This window comes from Mustelus asterias, assembly GCF_964213995.1.
Source record: "Mustelus asterias chromosome 26 unlocalized genomic scaffold, sMusAst1.hap1.1 SUPER_26_unloc_38, whole genome shotgun sequence".
NCBI lineage: Eukaryota > Metazoa > Chordata > Chondrichthyes > Carcharhiniformes > Triakidae > Mustelus > Mustelus asterias.
Window position 1 is genome coordinate 576,928 of NW_027590107.1, and position 18,818 is coordinate 595,745.

The window sequence follows — 18,818 nt, forward strand, 5'->3', positions numbered from 1 at the left end:
CCCTCTCCCCCAGCACCCTGTGTTACTGACTGTATCTTGACTGATGTTAGTTCAGCTCCCTCACACTGTCACTCAGTAACCGCTCTCCCCCAGCACCCTGTGCTGCTGACTGTATCTCTACTGATGTTAGTACAGCTCCCTCACACTGTCACTCAGTCACCCCTCTCCCCCCAAAAACTGTGTTACTCTGTCTCTAATGATGTTAATCCAGCTCCCACACATTGTCACTCAGTAACCCCTCTCCCCCCAGCACCCTGTGTTACTGACTGTATCTGCACTGATGTTAAACCAGCTCCCTCACACTGTCACTCAGTATCCCCACTCCCCCAGCACCCTGTGTTACTGACTGTGTCTGTACTGATGTTAATGCAGCCCCCTCACACTGTCATTCAGTATCCCCTGTCCCCCCAGCACCCTGTGTTACTGACTGTGTCTGTACTGATGTTAATGCAGCTCCCTCACACTGTCACTCAGTAACCCTTCTCCCCCAGCAACCTGTGTTACTGACTGTATCTGTACTGATGTTCATCCAGCTCCCTCACACTGTCACTCAGTAACGCCTCTCCCCCAGCACCCTGTGTTGCTGACTGTGTCTGTACTGATGTTAATACAGCTCCCTCACACTGTCACTCTGTAACCCCTCTCCCCCAGCACCCTGTGTTACTGACTGTGTCTGCACTGATGTTAATCCAGCTCCCTCACACTGTCACTCAGTAACCCCTCTCCGCCAGCACCCTGTGTTACTGACTGTATCTTGACTGATGTTAGTTCAGCTCCCTCACACTGTCACTCAGTAACCCGTCTTCCCAGCACCCTGTGCTGCTGACTGTATCTCTACTGATGTTAGTACAGCTCCCTCACACTGTCACTCAGTCACCCCTCTCCCCCCAGCAACTGTGTTACTGTGTCTCTAATGATGTTAATCCAGCTCCCACACATTGTCACTCAGTAACCCCTCTCCCCCCAGCACCCTGTGTTACTGACTGTATCTGCACTGATGTTAAACCAGCTCCCTCACACTGTCACTCAGTAACCCCTCTCCCCCCAGCACCCTGTGTTACTGACTGTATCTGCACTGATGTTAAACCAGCTCCCTCACACTGTCACTCAGTATCCCCTCTCCCCCAGCACCCTGTGTTACTGACTGTGTCTGTACTGATGTTAATGCAGCCCCCTCACACTGTCATTCAGTATCCCCTGTCCCCCCAGCACCCTGTGTTACTGACTGTGTCTGTACTGATGTTAATGCAGCTCCCTCACACTGTCACTCAGGATCCCCTCTCCCCCAGCACCCTGTGTTGCTGACTGTGTCTGTACTGATGTTAATCCAGCTCCCTCACACTGTCACTCAGTAACCCCTCACCCCAGCATCCTGTGTTACTGACTGTATCTGTACTGATGTTAATCCAGCTCCCTCACACTGTGACTGAGTAAACCCTCTCCCCCAGCACCCTGTGTTACAGACTGTATCTGCACTGATGTTAATCCAGCTCCCTCACACTGTCACTCAGTAATCCCTCTCCCCCAGCACCCTGTGTTACTGACTGTGTCTGTACTGATGTTAATCCAGCTCCCTCACACTGTCACTCAGTAACGCCTCTCCCCCAGCACCCTGTGTTACTGACTGTGTCTGTACTGATGTTAATCCAGCGCCCTCACACTGTCACTCAGTAACCCCTCTCCCCCAGCACCCTGTGTTACTGACTATCTGTACTGATGTTAATCCAGCTCCCTCACACTGTGACTCAGTAACCCCTCTCCCCCAGCACCCTGTGTCACTGACTGTGTCTGTACTGATGTTAATCCAGCTCCCTCACACTGTCACTCAGTAACCCTTCTCCCCCAGCACACTGTGTTACTGACTGTATCTATACTGATGTTAATGCAGCTCCCTCACACTGTCACTCAGTAACGCCTCTCCCCCAGCACCCTGTGTTACTGACTGTGTCTGTACTGATGTTAATCCAGCTCCCTCACACTGTCACTCTGTAACCCCTCTCCCCCAGCACCCTCTGTTCCTGACTGTATCTGTACTGATGTTAATCCAGCTCCCTCACACTGTCACTCTGTAACCCATCTCCCCCAGCACCCTGTGTTACTGACTGTATCTGTACTAATGTTAATCCAGCTCCCTCACACTGTCACTCAGTAACCCCTCTCCCCCAGCACCCTGTGTTACTGACTGTGTCTGTACTGATGTTAATCCAGCTCCCTCACACTGTCACTTAGTAGCCCCTCTCCCCCAGCACCCTGTGTTACTGACTGTATCTCTACTGATGTTAGTACAGCTCCCTCACACTGACACTCAGTCGCCCCCCTACTCCAGCCCCTGTGTTATTGACTGTATCTGTACTGATGTTAATCCAGCTCCCTCACACTGTCACTCAGTACCCCCTCTCCCCCAGCACCCTGTGTTACTGACTGAATCTCGACTGATGTTAATCCAGATCCCTCACACTGTGACTGAGTAATCCCTCTCCCCCAGCACCCTGTGTTCCTGACTGTATCTCGACTGATGTTAATCCAGCTCCCTCACACTGTCACTGAGTAACCCTCTCCCCCAGCACCCTGTGTTACTGACTGTATCTCTACTGATGTCAATCCAGCTCCCTCACACTGTCACTCAGTAACCCTCTTCCCCAGCACCCTGTGTTACTGACTGTATCTGTACTGATGTTAATCCAGCTCCCTCACACTGTGACTGAGTAAACCCTCTCCCCCAGCAACCTGTGTTACTGACTGTATCTGCACTGATGTAAATCCAGCTCCCTCACACTGTCACTCAGTAACCCCTCTCCCCCAGCACCCTGTGTTACTGACTGTATCTGTACTGATGTTAATCCAGCTCCCTCACACTGTCACTCAGTAACCCCTCTTCCCCAGCACCCTGTGTTACTGACTGTGTCTGTACTGATGTTAATGCAGCTCCCTCACACTGTCACTCTGTAACCCCTCTTCCCCAGCACCCTGTGTTCCTGACTGTATCTGTACTGATGTTAATCCAGCTCCCTCACACTGTCAACCTGTAACCCCTCTCCCCCAGCACCCTGTGTTACTGACTGTGTCTGTACTGATGTTAATCCAGCTCCCTCACACTGTCACTCAGTAACCCCTCTCCCCCAGCACCCTGTGTTACTGACTGTATCTTGACTGATGTTAGTTCAGCTCCCTCACACTGTCACTCAGTAACCGCTCTCCCCCAGCACCCTGTGCTGCTGACTGTATCTCTACTGATGTTAGTACAGCTCCCTCACACTGTCACTCAGTCACCCCTCTCCCCCCAGCAACTGTGTTACTGTGTCTCTAATGATGTTAATCCAGCTCCCACACATTGTCACTCAGTAACCCCTCTCCCCCCAGCACCCTGTGTTACTGACTGTATCTGCACTGATGTTAAACCAGCTCCCTCACACTGTCACTCAGGAACCCCTCTCCCCCCAGCACCCTGTGTTACTGACTGTATCTGCACTGATGTTAAACCAGCTCCCTCACACTGTCACTCAGTATCCCCTCTCCCCCAGCACCCTGTGTTACTGACTGTGTCTGTACTGATGTTAATGCAGCCCCCTCACACTGTCATTCAGTATCCCCTGTCCCCCCAGCACCCTGTGTTACTGACTGTGTCTGTACTGATGTTAATGCAGCTCCCTCACACTGTCACTCAGTAACCCTTCTCCCCCAGCACACTGTGTTACTGACTGTATCTGTACTGATGTTCATCCAGCTCCCTCACACTGTCACTCAGTAACGCCTCTCCCCCAGCACCCTGTGTTGCTGACTGTGTCTGTACTGATGTTAATCCAGCTCCCTCACACTGTCACTCTGTAACCCCTCTCCCCCAGCACCCTGTGTTACTGACTGTGTCTGCACTGATGTTAATCCAGCTCCCTCACACTGTCACTCAGTAACCCCTCTCCTCCAGCACCCTGTGTTACTGACTGTATCTTGACTGATGTTAGTTCAGCTCCCTCACACTGTCACTCAGTAACCCGTCTTCCCAGCACCCTGTGCTGCTGACTGTATCTCTACTGATGTTAGTACAGCTCCCTCACACTGTCACTCAGTCACCCCTCTCCCCCCAGCAACTGTGTTACTGTGTCTCTAATGATGTTAATCCAGCTCCCACACATTGTCACTCAGTAACCCCTCTCCCCCCAGCACCCTGTGTTACTGACTGTATCTGCACTGATGTTAAACCAGCTCCCTCACACTGTCACTCAGTAACCCCTCTCCCCCCAGCACCCTGTGTTACTGACTGTATCTGCACTGATGTTAAACCAGCTCCCTCACACTGTCACTCAGTATCCCCTCTCCCCCAGCACCCTGTGTTACTGACTGTGTCTGTACTGATGTTAATGCAGCCCCCTCACACTGTCATTCAGTATCCCCTGTCCCCCCAGCACCCTGTGTTACTGACTGTGTCTGTACTGATGTTAATGCAGCTCCCTCACACTGTCACTCAGGATCCCCTCTCCCCCAGCACCCTGTGTTGCTGACTGTGTCTGTACTGATGTTAATCCAGCTCCCTCACACTGTCACTCAGTAACCCCTCACCCCAGCACCCTGTGTTACTGACTATCTGTACTGATGTTAATCCAGCTCCCTCACACTGTGACTGAGTAAACCCTCTCCCCCAGCACCCTGTGTTACAGACTGTATCTGCACTGATGTTAATCCAGCTCCCTCACACTGTCACTCAGTAATCCCTCTCCCCCAGCACCCTGTGTTACTGACTGTGTCTGTACTGATGTTAATCCAGCTCCCTCACACTGTCACTCAGTAACGCCTCTCCCCCAGCACCCTGTGTTACTGACTGTGTCTGTACTGATGTTAATCCAGCGCCCTCACACTGTCACTCAGTAACCCCTCTCCCCCAGCACCCTGTGTTACTGACTATCTGTACTGATGTTAATCCAGCTCCCTCACACTGTGACTCAGTAACCCCTCTCCCCCAGCACCCTGTGTCACTGACTGTGTCTGTACTGATGTTAATGCAGCTCCCTCACACTGTCACTCAGTAACCCTTCTCCCCCAGCACACTGTGTTACTGACTGTATCTGTACTGATGTTAATCCAGCTCCCTCACACTGTCACTCAGTAACGCCTCTCCCCCAGCACCCTGTGTTACTGACTGTGTCTGTACTGATGTTAAACCAGCTCCCTCACACTGTCACTCTGTAACCCCTCTCCCCCAGCACCCTCTGTTCCTGACTGTATCTGTACTGATGTTAATCCAGCACCCTCACACTGTCACTCTGTAACCCATCTCCCCCAGCACCCTGTGTTACTGACTGTATCTGTACTAATGTTAATCCAGCTCCCTCACACTGTCACTCAGTAACCCCTCTCCCCCAGCACCCTGTGTTACTGACTGTGTCTGTACTGATGTTAATCCAGCTCCCTCACACTGTCACTTAGTAGCCCCTCTCCCCCAGCACCCTGTGTTACTGACTGTATCTCTACTGATGTTAGTACAGCTCCCTCACACTGACACTCAGTCGCCCCCCTACTCCAGCCCCTGTGTTATTGACTGTATCTGTACTGATGTTAATCCAGCTCCCTCACACTGTCACTCAGTACCCCCTCTCCCCCAGCACCCTGTGTTACTGACTGAATCTCGACTGATGTTAATCCAGATCCCTCACACTGTGACTGAGTAATCCCTCTCCCCCAGCACCCTGTGTTCCTGACTGTATCTCGACTGATGTTAATCCAGCTCCCTCACACTGTCACTGAGTAACCCTCTCCCCCAGCACCCTGTGTTACTGACTGTATCTCTACTGATGTCAATCCAGCTCCCTCACACTGTCACTCAGTAACCCTCTTCCCCAGCACCCTGTGTTACTGACTGTATCTGTACTGATGTTAATCCAGCTCCCTCACACTGTGACTGAGTAAACCCTCTCCCCCAGCAACCTGTGTTACTGACTGTATCTGCACTGATGTTAGTGCAGCCCCCTCACACTGTCATTCAGTATCCCCTGTCCCCCAGCACCCTGTGTTACTGACTGTATCTGTACTGATGTTAATCCAGCTCCCTCACACTGTCACTCAGTAACCCCTCTTCCCCAGCACCCTGTGTTACTGACTGTGTCTGTACTGATGTTAATGCAGCTCCCTCACACTGTCACTCTGTAACCCCTCTTCCCCAGCACCCTGTGTTCCTGACTGTATCTGTACTGATGTTAATCCAGCTCCCTCACACTGTCAACCTGTAACCCCTCTCCCCCAGCACCCTGTGTTACTGACTGTGTCTGTACTGATGTTAATCCAGCTCCCTCACACTGTCACTCAGTAACCCCTCTCCCCCAGCACCCTGTGTTACTGACTGTATCTTGACTGATGTTAGTTCAGCTCCCTCACACTGTCACTCAGTAACCGCTCTCCCCCAGCACCCTGTGCTGCTGACTGTATCTCTACTGATGTTAGTACAGCTCCCTCACACTGTCACTCAGTCACCCCTCTCACCCCAGCAACTGTGTTACTGTGTCTCTAATGATGTTAATCCAGCTCCCACACATTGTCACTCAGTAACCCCTCTCCCCCCAGCACCCTGTGTTACTGACTGTATCTGCACTGATGTTAAACCAGCTCCCTCACACTGTCACTCAGTAACCCCTCTCCCCCCAGCACCCTGTGTTACTGACTGTATCTGCACTGATGTTAAACCAGCTCCCTCACACTGTCACTCAGTATCCCCTCTCCCCCAGCACCCTGTGTTACTGACTGTGTCTGTACTGATGTTAATGCAGCCCCCTCACACTGTCATTCAGTATCCCCTGTCCCCCCAGCACCCTGTGTTACTGACTGTGTCTGTACTGATGTTAATGCAGCTCCCTCACACTGTCACTCAGGATCCCCTCTCCCCCAGCACCCTGTGTTGCTGACTGTGTCTGTACTGATGTTAATCCAGCTCCCTCACACTGTCACTCAGTAACCCCTCACCCCAGCACCCTGTGTTACTGACTATCTGTACTGATGTTAATCCAGCTCCCTCACACTGTGACTGAGTAAACCCTCTCCCCCAGCACCCTGTGTTACAGACTGTATCTGCACTGATGTTAATCCAGCTCCCTCACACTGTCACTCAGTAATCCCTCTCCCCCAGCACCCTGTGTTACTGACTGTGTCTGTACTGATGTTAACCCAGCTCCCTCACACTGTCACTCAGTAACGCCTCTCCCCCAGCACCCTGTGTTACTGACTGTGTCTGTACTGATGTTAATCCAGCGCCCTCACACTGTCACTCAGTAACCCCTCTCCCCCAGCACCCTGTGTTACTGACTATCTGTACTGATGTTAATCCAGCTCCCTCACACTGTGACTCAGTAACCCCTCTCCCCCAGCACCCTGTGTCACTGACTGTGTCTGTACTGATGTTAATCCAGCTCCCTCAACCTGTCACTCAGTACCCCTTCTCCCCCAGCACCCTGTGTTACTGACTGTATCTGTACTAATGTTAATCCAGCTCCCTCACACTGTCACTCAGTAACCCCTCTCCCCCAGCACCCTGTGTTACTGACTGTGTCTGTACTGATGTTAATCCAGCTCCCTCACACTGTCACTTAGTAGCCCCTCTCCCCCAGCACCCTGTGTTACTGACTGTATCTCTACTGATGTTAGTACAGCTCCCTCACACTGACACTCAGTCGCCCCCCTACTCCAGCCCCTGTGTTATTGACTGTATCTGTACTGATGTTAATCCAGCTCCCTCACACTGTCACTCAGTACCCCCTCTCCCCCAGCACCCTGTGTTACTGACTGAATCTCGACTGATGTTAATCCAGATCCCTCACACTGTGACTGAGTAATCCCTCTCCCCCAGCACCCTGTGTTCCTGACTGTATCTCGACTGATGTTAATCCAGCTCCCTCACACTGTCACTGAGTAACCCTCTCCCCCAGCACCCTGTGTTACTGACTGTATCTCTACTGATGTCAATCCAGCTCCCTCACACTGTCACTCAGTAACCCTCTTCCCCAGCACGCTGTGTTACTGACTGTATCTGTACTGATGTTAATCCAGCTCCCTCACACTGTGACTGAGTAAACCCTCTCCCCCAGCAACCTGTGTTACTGACTGTATCTGCACTGATGTTAATCCAGCTCCCTCACACTGTCACTCAGTAACCCCTCTCCCCCAGCACCCTGTGTTACTGACTGTGACTGTACTGATGTTAATCCAGCTCCCTCACACTGTCACTCAGTAACCCCTCTCCCCCAGCACCCTGTGTTACTGACTGTATCTTGACTGATGTTAGTTCAGCTCCCTCACACTGTCAATCAGCAACCCGTCTTCCCAGCACCCTGTGCTGCTGACTGTATCTCTACTGATGTTAGTACAGCTCCCTCACACTGTCACTCAGTCACCCCTCTCCCCCCAGCAACTGTGTTACTGTGTCTCTAATGATGTTAATCCAGCTCCCACACATTGTCACTCAGTAACCCCTCTCCCCCCAGCACCCTGTGTTACTGACTGTATCTGCACTGATGTTAAACCAGCTCCCTCACACTGTCACTCAGTAACCCCTCTCCCCCCAGCACCCTGTGTTACTGACTGTATCTGCACTGATGTTAAACCAGCTCCCTCACACTGTCACTCAGTATCCCCTCTCCCCCAGCACCCTGTGTTACTGACTGTGTCTGTACTGATGTTAATGCAGCCCCCTCACACTGTCATTCAGTATCCCCTGTCCCCCCAGCACCCTGTGTTACTGACTGTGTCTGTACTGATGTTAATGCAGCTCCCTCACACTGTCACTCAGGATCCCCTCTCCCCCAGCACCCTGTGTTGCTGACTGTGTCTGTACTGATGTTAATCCAGCTCCCTCACACTGTCACTCAGTAACCCCTCACCCCAGCACCCTGTGTTACTGACTATCTGTACTGATGTTAATCCAGCTCCCTCACACTGTGACTGAGTAAACCCTCTCCCCCAGCACCCTGTGTTACAGACTGTATCTGCACTGATGTTAATCCAGCTCCCTCACACTGTCACTCAGTAATCCCTCTCCCCCAGCACCCTGTGTTACTGACTGTGTCTGTACTGATGTTAATCCAGCTCCCTCACACTGTCACTCAGTAACGCCTCTCCCCCAGCACCCTGTGTTACTGACTGTGTCTGTACTGATGTTAATCCAGCGCCCTCACACTGTCACTCAGTAACCCCTCTCCCCCAGCACCCTGTGTTACTGACTATCTGTACTGATGTTAATCCAGCTCCCTCACACTGTGACTCAGTAACCCCTCTCCCCCAGCACCCTGTGTCACTGACTGTGTCTGTACTGATGTTAATCCAGCTCCCTCAACCTGTCACTCAGTACCCCTTCTCCCCCAGCACACTGTGTTACTGACTGTATCTGTACTGATGTTAATCCAGCTCCCTCACACTGTCACTCAGTAACGCCTCTCCCCCAGCACCCTGTGTTACTGACTGTGTCTGTACTGATGTTAATCCAGCTCCCTCACACTTTCACTCTGTAACCCCTCTCCCCCAGCACCCTCTGTTCCTGACTGTATCTGTACTGATGTTAATCCAGCTCCCTCACACTGTCACTCTGTAACCCATCTCCCCCAGCACCCTGTGTTACTGACTGTATCTGTACTAATGTTAATCCAGCTCCCTCACACTGTCACTCAGTAACCCCTCTCCCCCAGCACCCTGTGTTACTGACTGTGTCTGTACTGATGTTAATCCAGCTCCCTCACACTGTCACTTAGTAGCCCCTCTCCCCCAGCAACCTGTGTTACTGACTGTATCTCTACTGATGTTAGTACAGCTCCCTCACACTGACACTCAGTCGCCCCCCTACTCCAGCCCCTGTGTTATTGACTGTATCTGTACTGATGTTAATCCAGCTCCCTCACACTGTCACTCAGTACCCCCTCTCCCCCAGCACCCTGTGTTACTGACTGAATCTCGACTGATGTTAATCCAGATCCCTCACACTGTGACTGAGTAATCCCTCTCCCCCAGCACCCTGTGTTCCTGACTGTATCTCGACTGATGTTAATCCAGCTCCCTCACACTGTGACTGAGTAAACCCTCTCCCCCAGCAACCTGTGTTACTGACTGTATCTGCACTGATGTTAGTGCAGCCCCCTCACACTGTCATTCAGTATCCCCTGTCCCCCAGTACCCTGTGTTACTGACTGTATCTGTACTGATGTTAATCCAGCTCCCTCACACTGTCACTCAGTAACCCCTCTTCCCCAGCACCCTGTGTTACTGACTGTGTCTGTACTGATGTTAATGCAGCTCCCTCACACTGTCACTCTGTAACCCCTCTTCCCCAGCACCCTGTGTTCCTGACTGTATCTGTACTGATGTTAATCCAGCTCCCTCACACTGTCAACCTGTAACCCCTCTCCCCCAGCACCCTGTGTTACTGACTGTGTCTGTACTGATGTTAATCCAGCTCCCTCACACTGTCACTCAGTAACCCCTCTCCCCCAGCACCCTGTGTTACTGACTGTATCTTGACTGATGTTAGTTCAGCTCCCTCACACTGTCACTCAGTAACCGCTCTCCCCCAGCACCCTGTGCTGCTGACTGTATCTCTACTGATGTTAGTACAGCTCCCTCACACTGTCACTCAGTCACCCCTCTCCCCCCAGCAACTGTGTTACTGTGTCTCTAATGATGTTAATCCAGCTCCCACACATTGTCACTCAGTAACCCCTCTCCCCCCAGCACCCTGTGTTACTGACTGTATCTGCACTGATGTTAAACCAGCTCCCTCACACTGTCACTCAGTAACCCCTCTCCCCCCAGCACCCTGTGTTACTGACTGTATCTGCACTGATGTTAAACCAGCTCCCTCACACTGTCACTCAGTATCCCCTCTCCCCCAGCACCCTGTGTTACTGACTGTGTCTGTACTGATGTTAATGCAGCCCCCTCACACTGTCATTCAGTATCCCCTGTCCCCCCAGCACCCTGTGTTACTGACTGTGTCTGTACTGATGTTAATGCAGCTCCCTCACACTGTCACTCAGGATCCCCTCTCCCCCAGCACCCTGTGTTGCTGACTGTGTCTGTACTGATGTTAATCCAGCTCCCTCACACTGTCACTCAGTAACCCCTCACCCCAGCACCCTGTGTTACTGACTATCTGTACTGATGTTAATCCAGCTCCCTCACACTGTGACTGAGTAAACCCTCTCCCCCAGGACCCTGTGTTACAGACTGTATCTGCACTGATGTTAATCCAGCTCCCTCACACTGTCACTCAGTAATCCCTCTCCCCCAGCACCCTGTGTTACTGACTGTGTCTGTACTGATGTTAATCCAGCTCCCTCACACTGTCACTCAGTAACGCCTCTCCCCCAGCACCCTGTGTTACTGACTGTGTCTGTACTGATGTTAATCCAGCGCCCTCACACTGTCACTCAGTAACCCCTCTCCCCCAGCACCCTGTGTTACTGACTATCTGTACTGATGTTAATCCAGCTCCCTCACACTGTGACTCAGTAACCCCTCTCCCCCAGCACCCTGTGTCACTGACTGTGTCTGTACTGATGTTAATCCAGCTCCCTCAACCTGTCACTCAGTACCCCTTCTCCCCCAGCACCCTGTGTTACTGACTGTATCTGTACTAATGTTAATCCAGCTCCCTCACACTGTCACTCAGTAACCCCTCTCCCCCAGCACCCTGTGTTACTGACTGTGTCTGTACTGATGTTAATCCAGCTCCCTCACACTGTCACTTAGTAGCCCCTCTCCCCCAGCACCCTGTGTTACTGACTGTATCTCTACTGATGTTAGTACAGCTCCCTCACACTGACACTCAGTCGCCCCCCTACTCCAGCCCCTGTGTTATTGACTGTATCTGTACTGATGTTAATCCAGCTCCCTCACACTGTCACTCAGTACCCCCTCTCCCCCAGCACCCTGTGTTACTGACTGAATCTCGACTGATGTTAATCCAGATCCCTCACACTGTGACTGAGTAATCCCTCTCCCCCAGCACCCTGTGTTCCTGACTGTATCTCGACTGATGTTAATCCAGCTCCCTCACACTGTCACTGAGTAACCCTCTCCCCCAGCACCCTGTGTTACTGACTGTATCTCTACTGATGTCAATCCAGCTCCCTCACACTGTCACTCAGTAACCCTCTTCCCCAGCACCCTGTGTTACTGACTGTATCTGTACTGATGTTAATCCAGCTCCCTCACACTGTGACTGAGTAAACCCTCTCCCCCAGCAACCTGTGTTACTGACTGTATCTGCACTGATGTTAATCCAGCTCCCTCACACTGTCACTCAGTAACCCCTCTCCCCCAGCACCCTGTGTTACTGACTGTGACTGTACTGATGTTAATCCAGCTCCCTCACACTGTCACTCAGTAACCCCTCTCCCCCAGCACCCTGTGTTACTGACTGTATCTTGACTGATGTTAGTTCAGCTCCCTCACACTGTCAATCAGCAACCCGTCTTCCCAGCACCCTGTGCTGCTGACTGTATCTCTACTGATGTTAGTACAGCTCCCTCACACTGTCACTCAGTCACCCCTCTCCCCCCAGCAACTGTGTTACTGTGTCTCTAATGATGTTAATCCAGCTCCCACACATTGTCACTCAGTAACCCCTCTCCCCCCAGCACCCTGTGTTACTGACTGTATCTGCACTGATGTTAAACCAGCTCCCTCACACTGTCACTCAGTAACCCCTCTCCCCCCAGCACCCTGTGTTACTGACTGTATCTGCACTGATGTTAAACCAGCTCCCTCACACTGTCACTCAGTATCCCCTCTCCCCCAGCACCCTGTGTTACTGACTGTGTCTGTACTGATGTTAATGCAGCCCCCTCACACTGTCATTCAGTATCCCCTGTCCCCCCAGCACCCTGTGTTACTGACTGTGTCTGTACTGATGTTAATGCAGCTCCCTCACACTGTCACTCAGGATCCCCTCTCCCCCAGCACCCTGTGTTGCTGACTGTGTCTGTACTGATGTTAATCCAGCTCCCTCACACTGTCACTCAGTAACCCCTCACCCCAGCACCCTGTGTTACTGACTATCTGTACTGATGTTAATCCAGCTCCCTCACACTGTGACTGAGTAAACCCTCTCCCCCAGCACCCTGTGTTACAGACTGTATCTGCACTGATGTTAATCCAGCTCCCTCACACTGTCACTCAGTAATCCCTCTCCCCCAGCACCCTGTGTTACTGACTGTGTCTGTACTGATGTTAATCCAGCTCCCTCACACTGTCACTCAGTAACGCCTCTCCCCCAGCACCCTGTGTTACTGACTGTGTCTGTACTGATGTTAATCCAGCGCCCTCACACTGTCACTCAGTAACCCCTCTCCCCCAGCACCCTGTGTTACTGACTATCTGTACTGATGTTAATCCAGCTCCCTCACACTGTGACTCAGTAACCCCTCTCCCCCAGCACCCTGTGTCACTGACTGTGTCTGTACTGATGTTAATCCAGCTCCCTCAACCTGTCACTCAGTACCCCTTCTCCCCCAGCACACTGTGTTACTGACTGTATCTGTACTGATGTTAATCCAGCTCCCTCACACTGTCACTCAGTAACGCCTCTCCCCCAGCACCCTGTGTTACTGACTGTGTCTGTACTGATGTTAATCCAGCTCCCTCACACTTTCACTCTGTAACCCCTCTCCCCCAGCACCCTCTGTTCCTGACTGTATCTGTACTGATGTTAATCCAGCTCCCTCACACTGTCACTCTGTAACCCATCTCCCCCAGCACCCTGTGTTACTGACTGTATCTGTACTAATGTTAATCCAGCTCCCTCACACTGTCACTCAGTAACCCCTCTCCCCCAGCACCCTGTGTTACTGACTGTGTCTGTACTGATGTTAATCCAGCTCCCTCACACTGTCACTTAGTAGCCCCTCTCCCCCAGCAACCTGTGTTACTGACTGTATCTCTACTGATGTTAGTACAGCTCCCTCACACTGACACTCAGTCGCCCCCCTACTCCAGCCCCTGTGTTATTGACTGTATCTGTACTGATGTTAATCCAGCTCCCTCACACTGTCACTCAGTACCCCCTCTCCCCCAGCACCCTGTGTTACTGACTGAATCTCGACTGATGTTAATCCAGATCCCTCACACTGTGACTGAGTAATCCCTCTCCCCCAGCACCCTGTGTTCCTGACTGTATCTCGACTGATGTTAATCCAGCTCCCTCACACTGTCACTGAGTAACTCTCTCCCCCAGCACCCTGTGTTACTGACTGTATCTCTACTGATGTCAATCCAGCTCCCTCACACTGTCACTCAGTAACCCTCTTCCCCAGCACCCTGTGTTACTGACTGTATCTGTACTGATGTTAATCCAGCTCCCTCACACTGTGACTGAGTAAACCCTCTCCCCAGCAACCTGTGTTACTGACTGTATCTGCACTGATGTTAATCCAGCTCCCTCACACTGTCACTCAGTAACCCCTCTCCCCCAGCACCCTGTGTTACTGACTGTGTCTGTACTGATGTTAATCCAGCTCCCTCACACTGTCACTCAGTAACCCCTCTCCCCCAGCACCCTGTGTTACTGACTGTATCTTGACTGATGTTAGTTCAGCTCCCTCACACTGTCACTCAGTAACCGCTCTCCCCTAGCACCCTGTGCTGCTGACTGTATCTCTACTGATGTTAGTACAGCTCCCTCACACTGTCACTCAGTCACCCCTCTCCCCCCAGCAACTGTGTTACTGTGTCTCTAATGATGTTAATCCAGCTCCCACACATTGTCACTCAGTAACCCCTCTCCCCCCAGCACCCTGTGTTACTGACTGTATCTGCACTGATGTTAAACCAGCTCCCTCACACTGTCACTCAGTAACCCCTCTCCCCCCAGCACCCTGTGTTACTGACTGTCTCTGCACTGATGTTAAACCAGCTCCCTCACACTGTCACTCAGTATCCCCTCTCCCCCAGCACCCTGTGTTACTGACTGTGTCTGTACTGATGTTAATGCAGCCCCCTCACACTGTCATTCAGTATCCCCTGTCCCCCCAGCACCCTGTGTTACTGACTGGGTCTGTACTGATGTTAATGCAGCTCCCTCACACTGTCACTCAGTAACCCTTCTCCCCCAGCACACTGTGTTACTGACTGTATCTGTACTGATGTTCATCCAGCTCCCTCACACTGTCACTCAGTAACGCCTCTCCCCCAGCACCCTGTGTTGCTGACTGTGTCTGTACTGATGTTAATCCAGCTCCCTCACACTGTCACTCTGTAACCCCTCTCCCCCAGCACCCTGTGTTACTGACTGTGTCTGCACTGATGTTAATCCAGCTCCCTCACACTGTCACTCAGTAACCCCTCTCCCCCAGCACCCTGTGTTACTGACTGTACCTTGACTGATGTTAGTTCAGCTCCCTCACACTGTCACTCAGTAACCCGTCTTCCCAGCACCCTGTGCTGCTGACTGTATCTCTACTGATGTTAGTACAGCTCCCTCACACTGTCACTCAGTCACCCCTCTCCCCCCAGCAACTGTGTTACTGTGTCTCTAATGATGTTAATCCAGCTCCCACACATTGTCACTCAGTAACCCCTCTCCCCCCAGCACCCTGTGTTACTGACTGTATCTGCACTGATGTTAAACCAGCTCCCTCACACTGTCACTCAGTAACCCCTCTCCCCCCAGCACCCTGTGTTACTGACTGTATCTGCACTGATGTTAAACCAGCTCCCTCACACTGTCACTCAGGATCCCCTCTCACCCAGCACCCTGTGTTGCTGACTGTGTCTGTACTGATGTTAATCCAGCTCCCTCAAACTGTCACTCAGTAACCCCTCACCCCAGCACCCTGTGTTACTGACTATCTGTACTGATGTTAATCCAGCTCCCTCACACTGTGACTGAGTAAACCCTCTCCCCCAGCACCCTGTGTTACAGACTGTATCTGCACTGATGTTAATCCAGCTCCCTCACACTGTCACTCAGTAATCCCTCTCCCCCAGCACCCTGTGTTATTGACTGTGTCTGTACTGATGTTAATCCAGCTCCCTCACACTGTCACTCAGTAACCGCTCTCCCCCAGCACCCTGTGTTACTGACTGTGTCTGTACTGATGTTAATCCAGCTCCCTCACACTGTCACTCAGTAACCCCTCTCCCCCAGCACCCTGTGTTACTGACTGTGTCTGTACTGATGTTAATCCAGCTCCCACACATTGTCACTCAGTAACCCCTCTCCCCCCAGCACCCTGTGTTACTGACTGTATCTGCACTGATGTTAAACCAGCTCCCTCACACTGTCACTCAGTATCCCCTCTCCCCCAGCACCCTGTGTTACTGACTGAATCTGTACTGATGTTAATCCAGCTCCCTCACACTGTGACTGAGTAATCCCTCTCCCCCAGCACCCTGTGTTCCTGACTGTATCTCGACTGATGTTAATCCAGCTCCCTCACACTGTCACTCAGTAACCCTCTTTCCCAGCACCCTGTGTTACTGACTGTATCTGTACTGATGTTAATCCAGCTCCCTCACACTGTCACTCAGTAATCTCTCTTCCCCAGCACCCTGTGTTACTGACTGTATCTGTACTGATGTTAATCCAGCTCCCTCACACTGTCACTCAGTAACCCCTCTCCCCCAGCACCCTGTGTTACTGACTGTGTCTGTACTGATGTTAATCCAGCTCCCTCACACTGTAACCCTGTAACCCCTCTCCCCCAGCACCCTGTGTTACTGACTGTATCTGTACTAATGTTAAACCAGCTCCCTCACACTGTCACTCAGTCTCCCCTCTCCCCCCAGCACCTGTGTTACTGACTGTGTCTGTACTGATGTTAATCCAGCTCCCTCACACTGTCACTCAGTATCCCCTCTCCCCCAGCACCCTGTGTTCCTGACTGTATCTCGACTGATGTTAATCCAGCTCCCTCACACTGTCACTGAGTAACCCTCTCCCCCAGCACCCTGTGTTACTGACTGTATCTCTACTGATGTCAATCCAGCTCCCTCACACTGTCACTCAGTAACCCTCTTCCCCAGCACCCTGTGTTACTGACTGTATCTGTACTGATGTTAATCTAGCTCCCTCACACTGTGACTGAGTAAACCCTCTCCCCCAGCAACCTGTGTTACTGACTGTATCTGCACTGATGTTAATCCAGCTCCCTCACACTGTCACTCAGTAACCCCTCTCCCCCAGCACCCTGTGTTACTGACTGTATCTGTACTGATGTTAATCCAGCTCCCTCACACTGTCACTCAGTAACCCCTCTCCCCCAGCACCCTGTGTTACTGACTGTGTCTGTACTGATGTTAATGCAGCTCCCTCACACTGTCACTCAGTAACCCTTCTCCCCCAGCACACTGTGTTACTGACTGTATCTGTACTGATGTTCATCCAGCTCCCTCACACTGTCACTCAGTAACGCCTCTCCCCCAGCACCCTGTGTTGCTGACTGTGTCTGTACTGATGTTAATCCAGCTCCCTCACACTGTCACTCTGTAACCCCTCTCCCCCAGCACCCTGTGTTACTGACTGTGTCTGTACTGATGTTAATGCAGCTCCCTCACACTGTCACTCAGTAACCCTTCTCCCCCAGCACACTGTGTTACTGACTGTATCTGTACTGATGTTCATCCAGCTCCCTCACACTGTCACTCAGTAACGCCTCTCCCCCAGCACCCTGTGTTACTGACTGTATCTGCACTGATGTTAAACCAGCTCCCTCACACTGTCACTCAGTATCCCCTCTCCCCCAGCACCCAGTGTTACTGACTGTGTCTGTACTGATGTTAATGCAGCCCCCTCACACTGTCATTCAGTATCCCCTGTCCCCCCAGCACCCTGTGTTACTGACTGGGTCTGTACTGATGTTAATCCAGCTCCCTCACACTGTGACTGAGTAAACCCTCTCCCCCAGCACCCTGTGTTACAGACTGTATCTGCACTGATGTTAATCCAGCTCCCTCACACTGTCACTCAGTAATCCCTCTCCCCCAGCACCCTGTGTTATTGACTGTGTCTGTACTGATGTTAATCCAGCTCCCTCACACTGTCACTCAGTAACCGCTCTCCCCCAGCACCCTGTGTTACTGACTGTGTCTGTACTGATGTTAATCCAGCTCCCTCACACTGTCACTCAGTAACCCCTCTCCCCCAGCACCCTGTGTTACTGACTGTGTCTGTACTGATGTTAATCCAGCTCCCACACATTGTCACTCAGTAACCCCTCTCCCCCCAGCACCCTGTGTTACTGACTGTATCTGCACTGATGTTAAACCAGCTCCCTCACACTGTCACTCAGTATCCCCTCTCCCCCAGCACCCTGTGTTACTGACTGAATCTGTACTGATGTTAATCCAGCTCCCTCACACTGTGACTGAGTAATCCCTCTCCCCCAGCACCCTGTGTTCCTGACTGTATCTCGACTGATGTTAATCCAGCTCCCTCACACTGTCACTCAGTAACCCTCTTTCCCAGCACCCTGTGTTACTGACTGTATCTGTACTGATGTTAATCCAGCTCCCTCACACTGTCACTCAGTAATCTCTCTTCCCCAGCACCCTGTGTTACTGACTGTATCTGTACTGATGTTAATCCAGCTCCCTCACACTGTCACTCAGTAACCCCTCTCCCCCAGCACCCTGTGTTACTGACTGTGTCTGTACTGATGTTAATCCAGCTCCCTCACACTGTAACCCTGTAACCCCTCTCCCCCAGCACCCTGTGTTACTGACTGTATCTGTACTAATGTTAAACCAGCTCCCTCACACTGTCACTCAGTCTCCCCTCTCCCCCCAGCACCTGTGTTACTGACTGTGTCTGTACTGATGTTAATCCAGCTCCCTCACACTGTCACTCAGTATCCCCT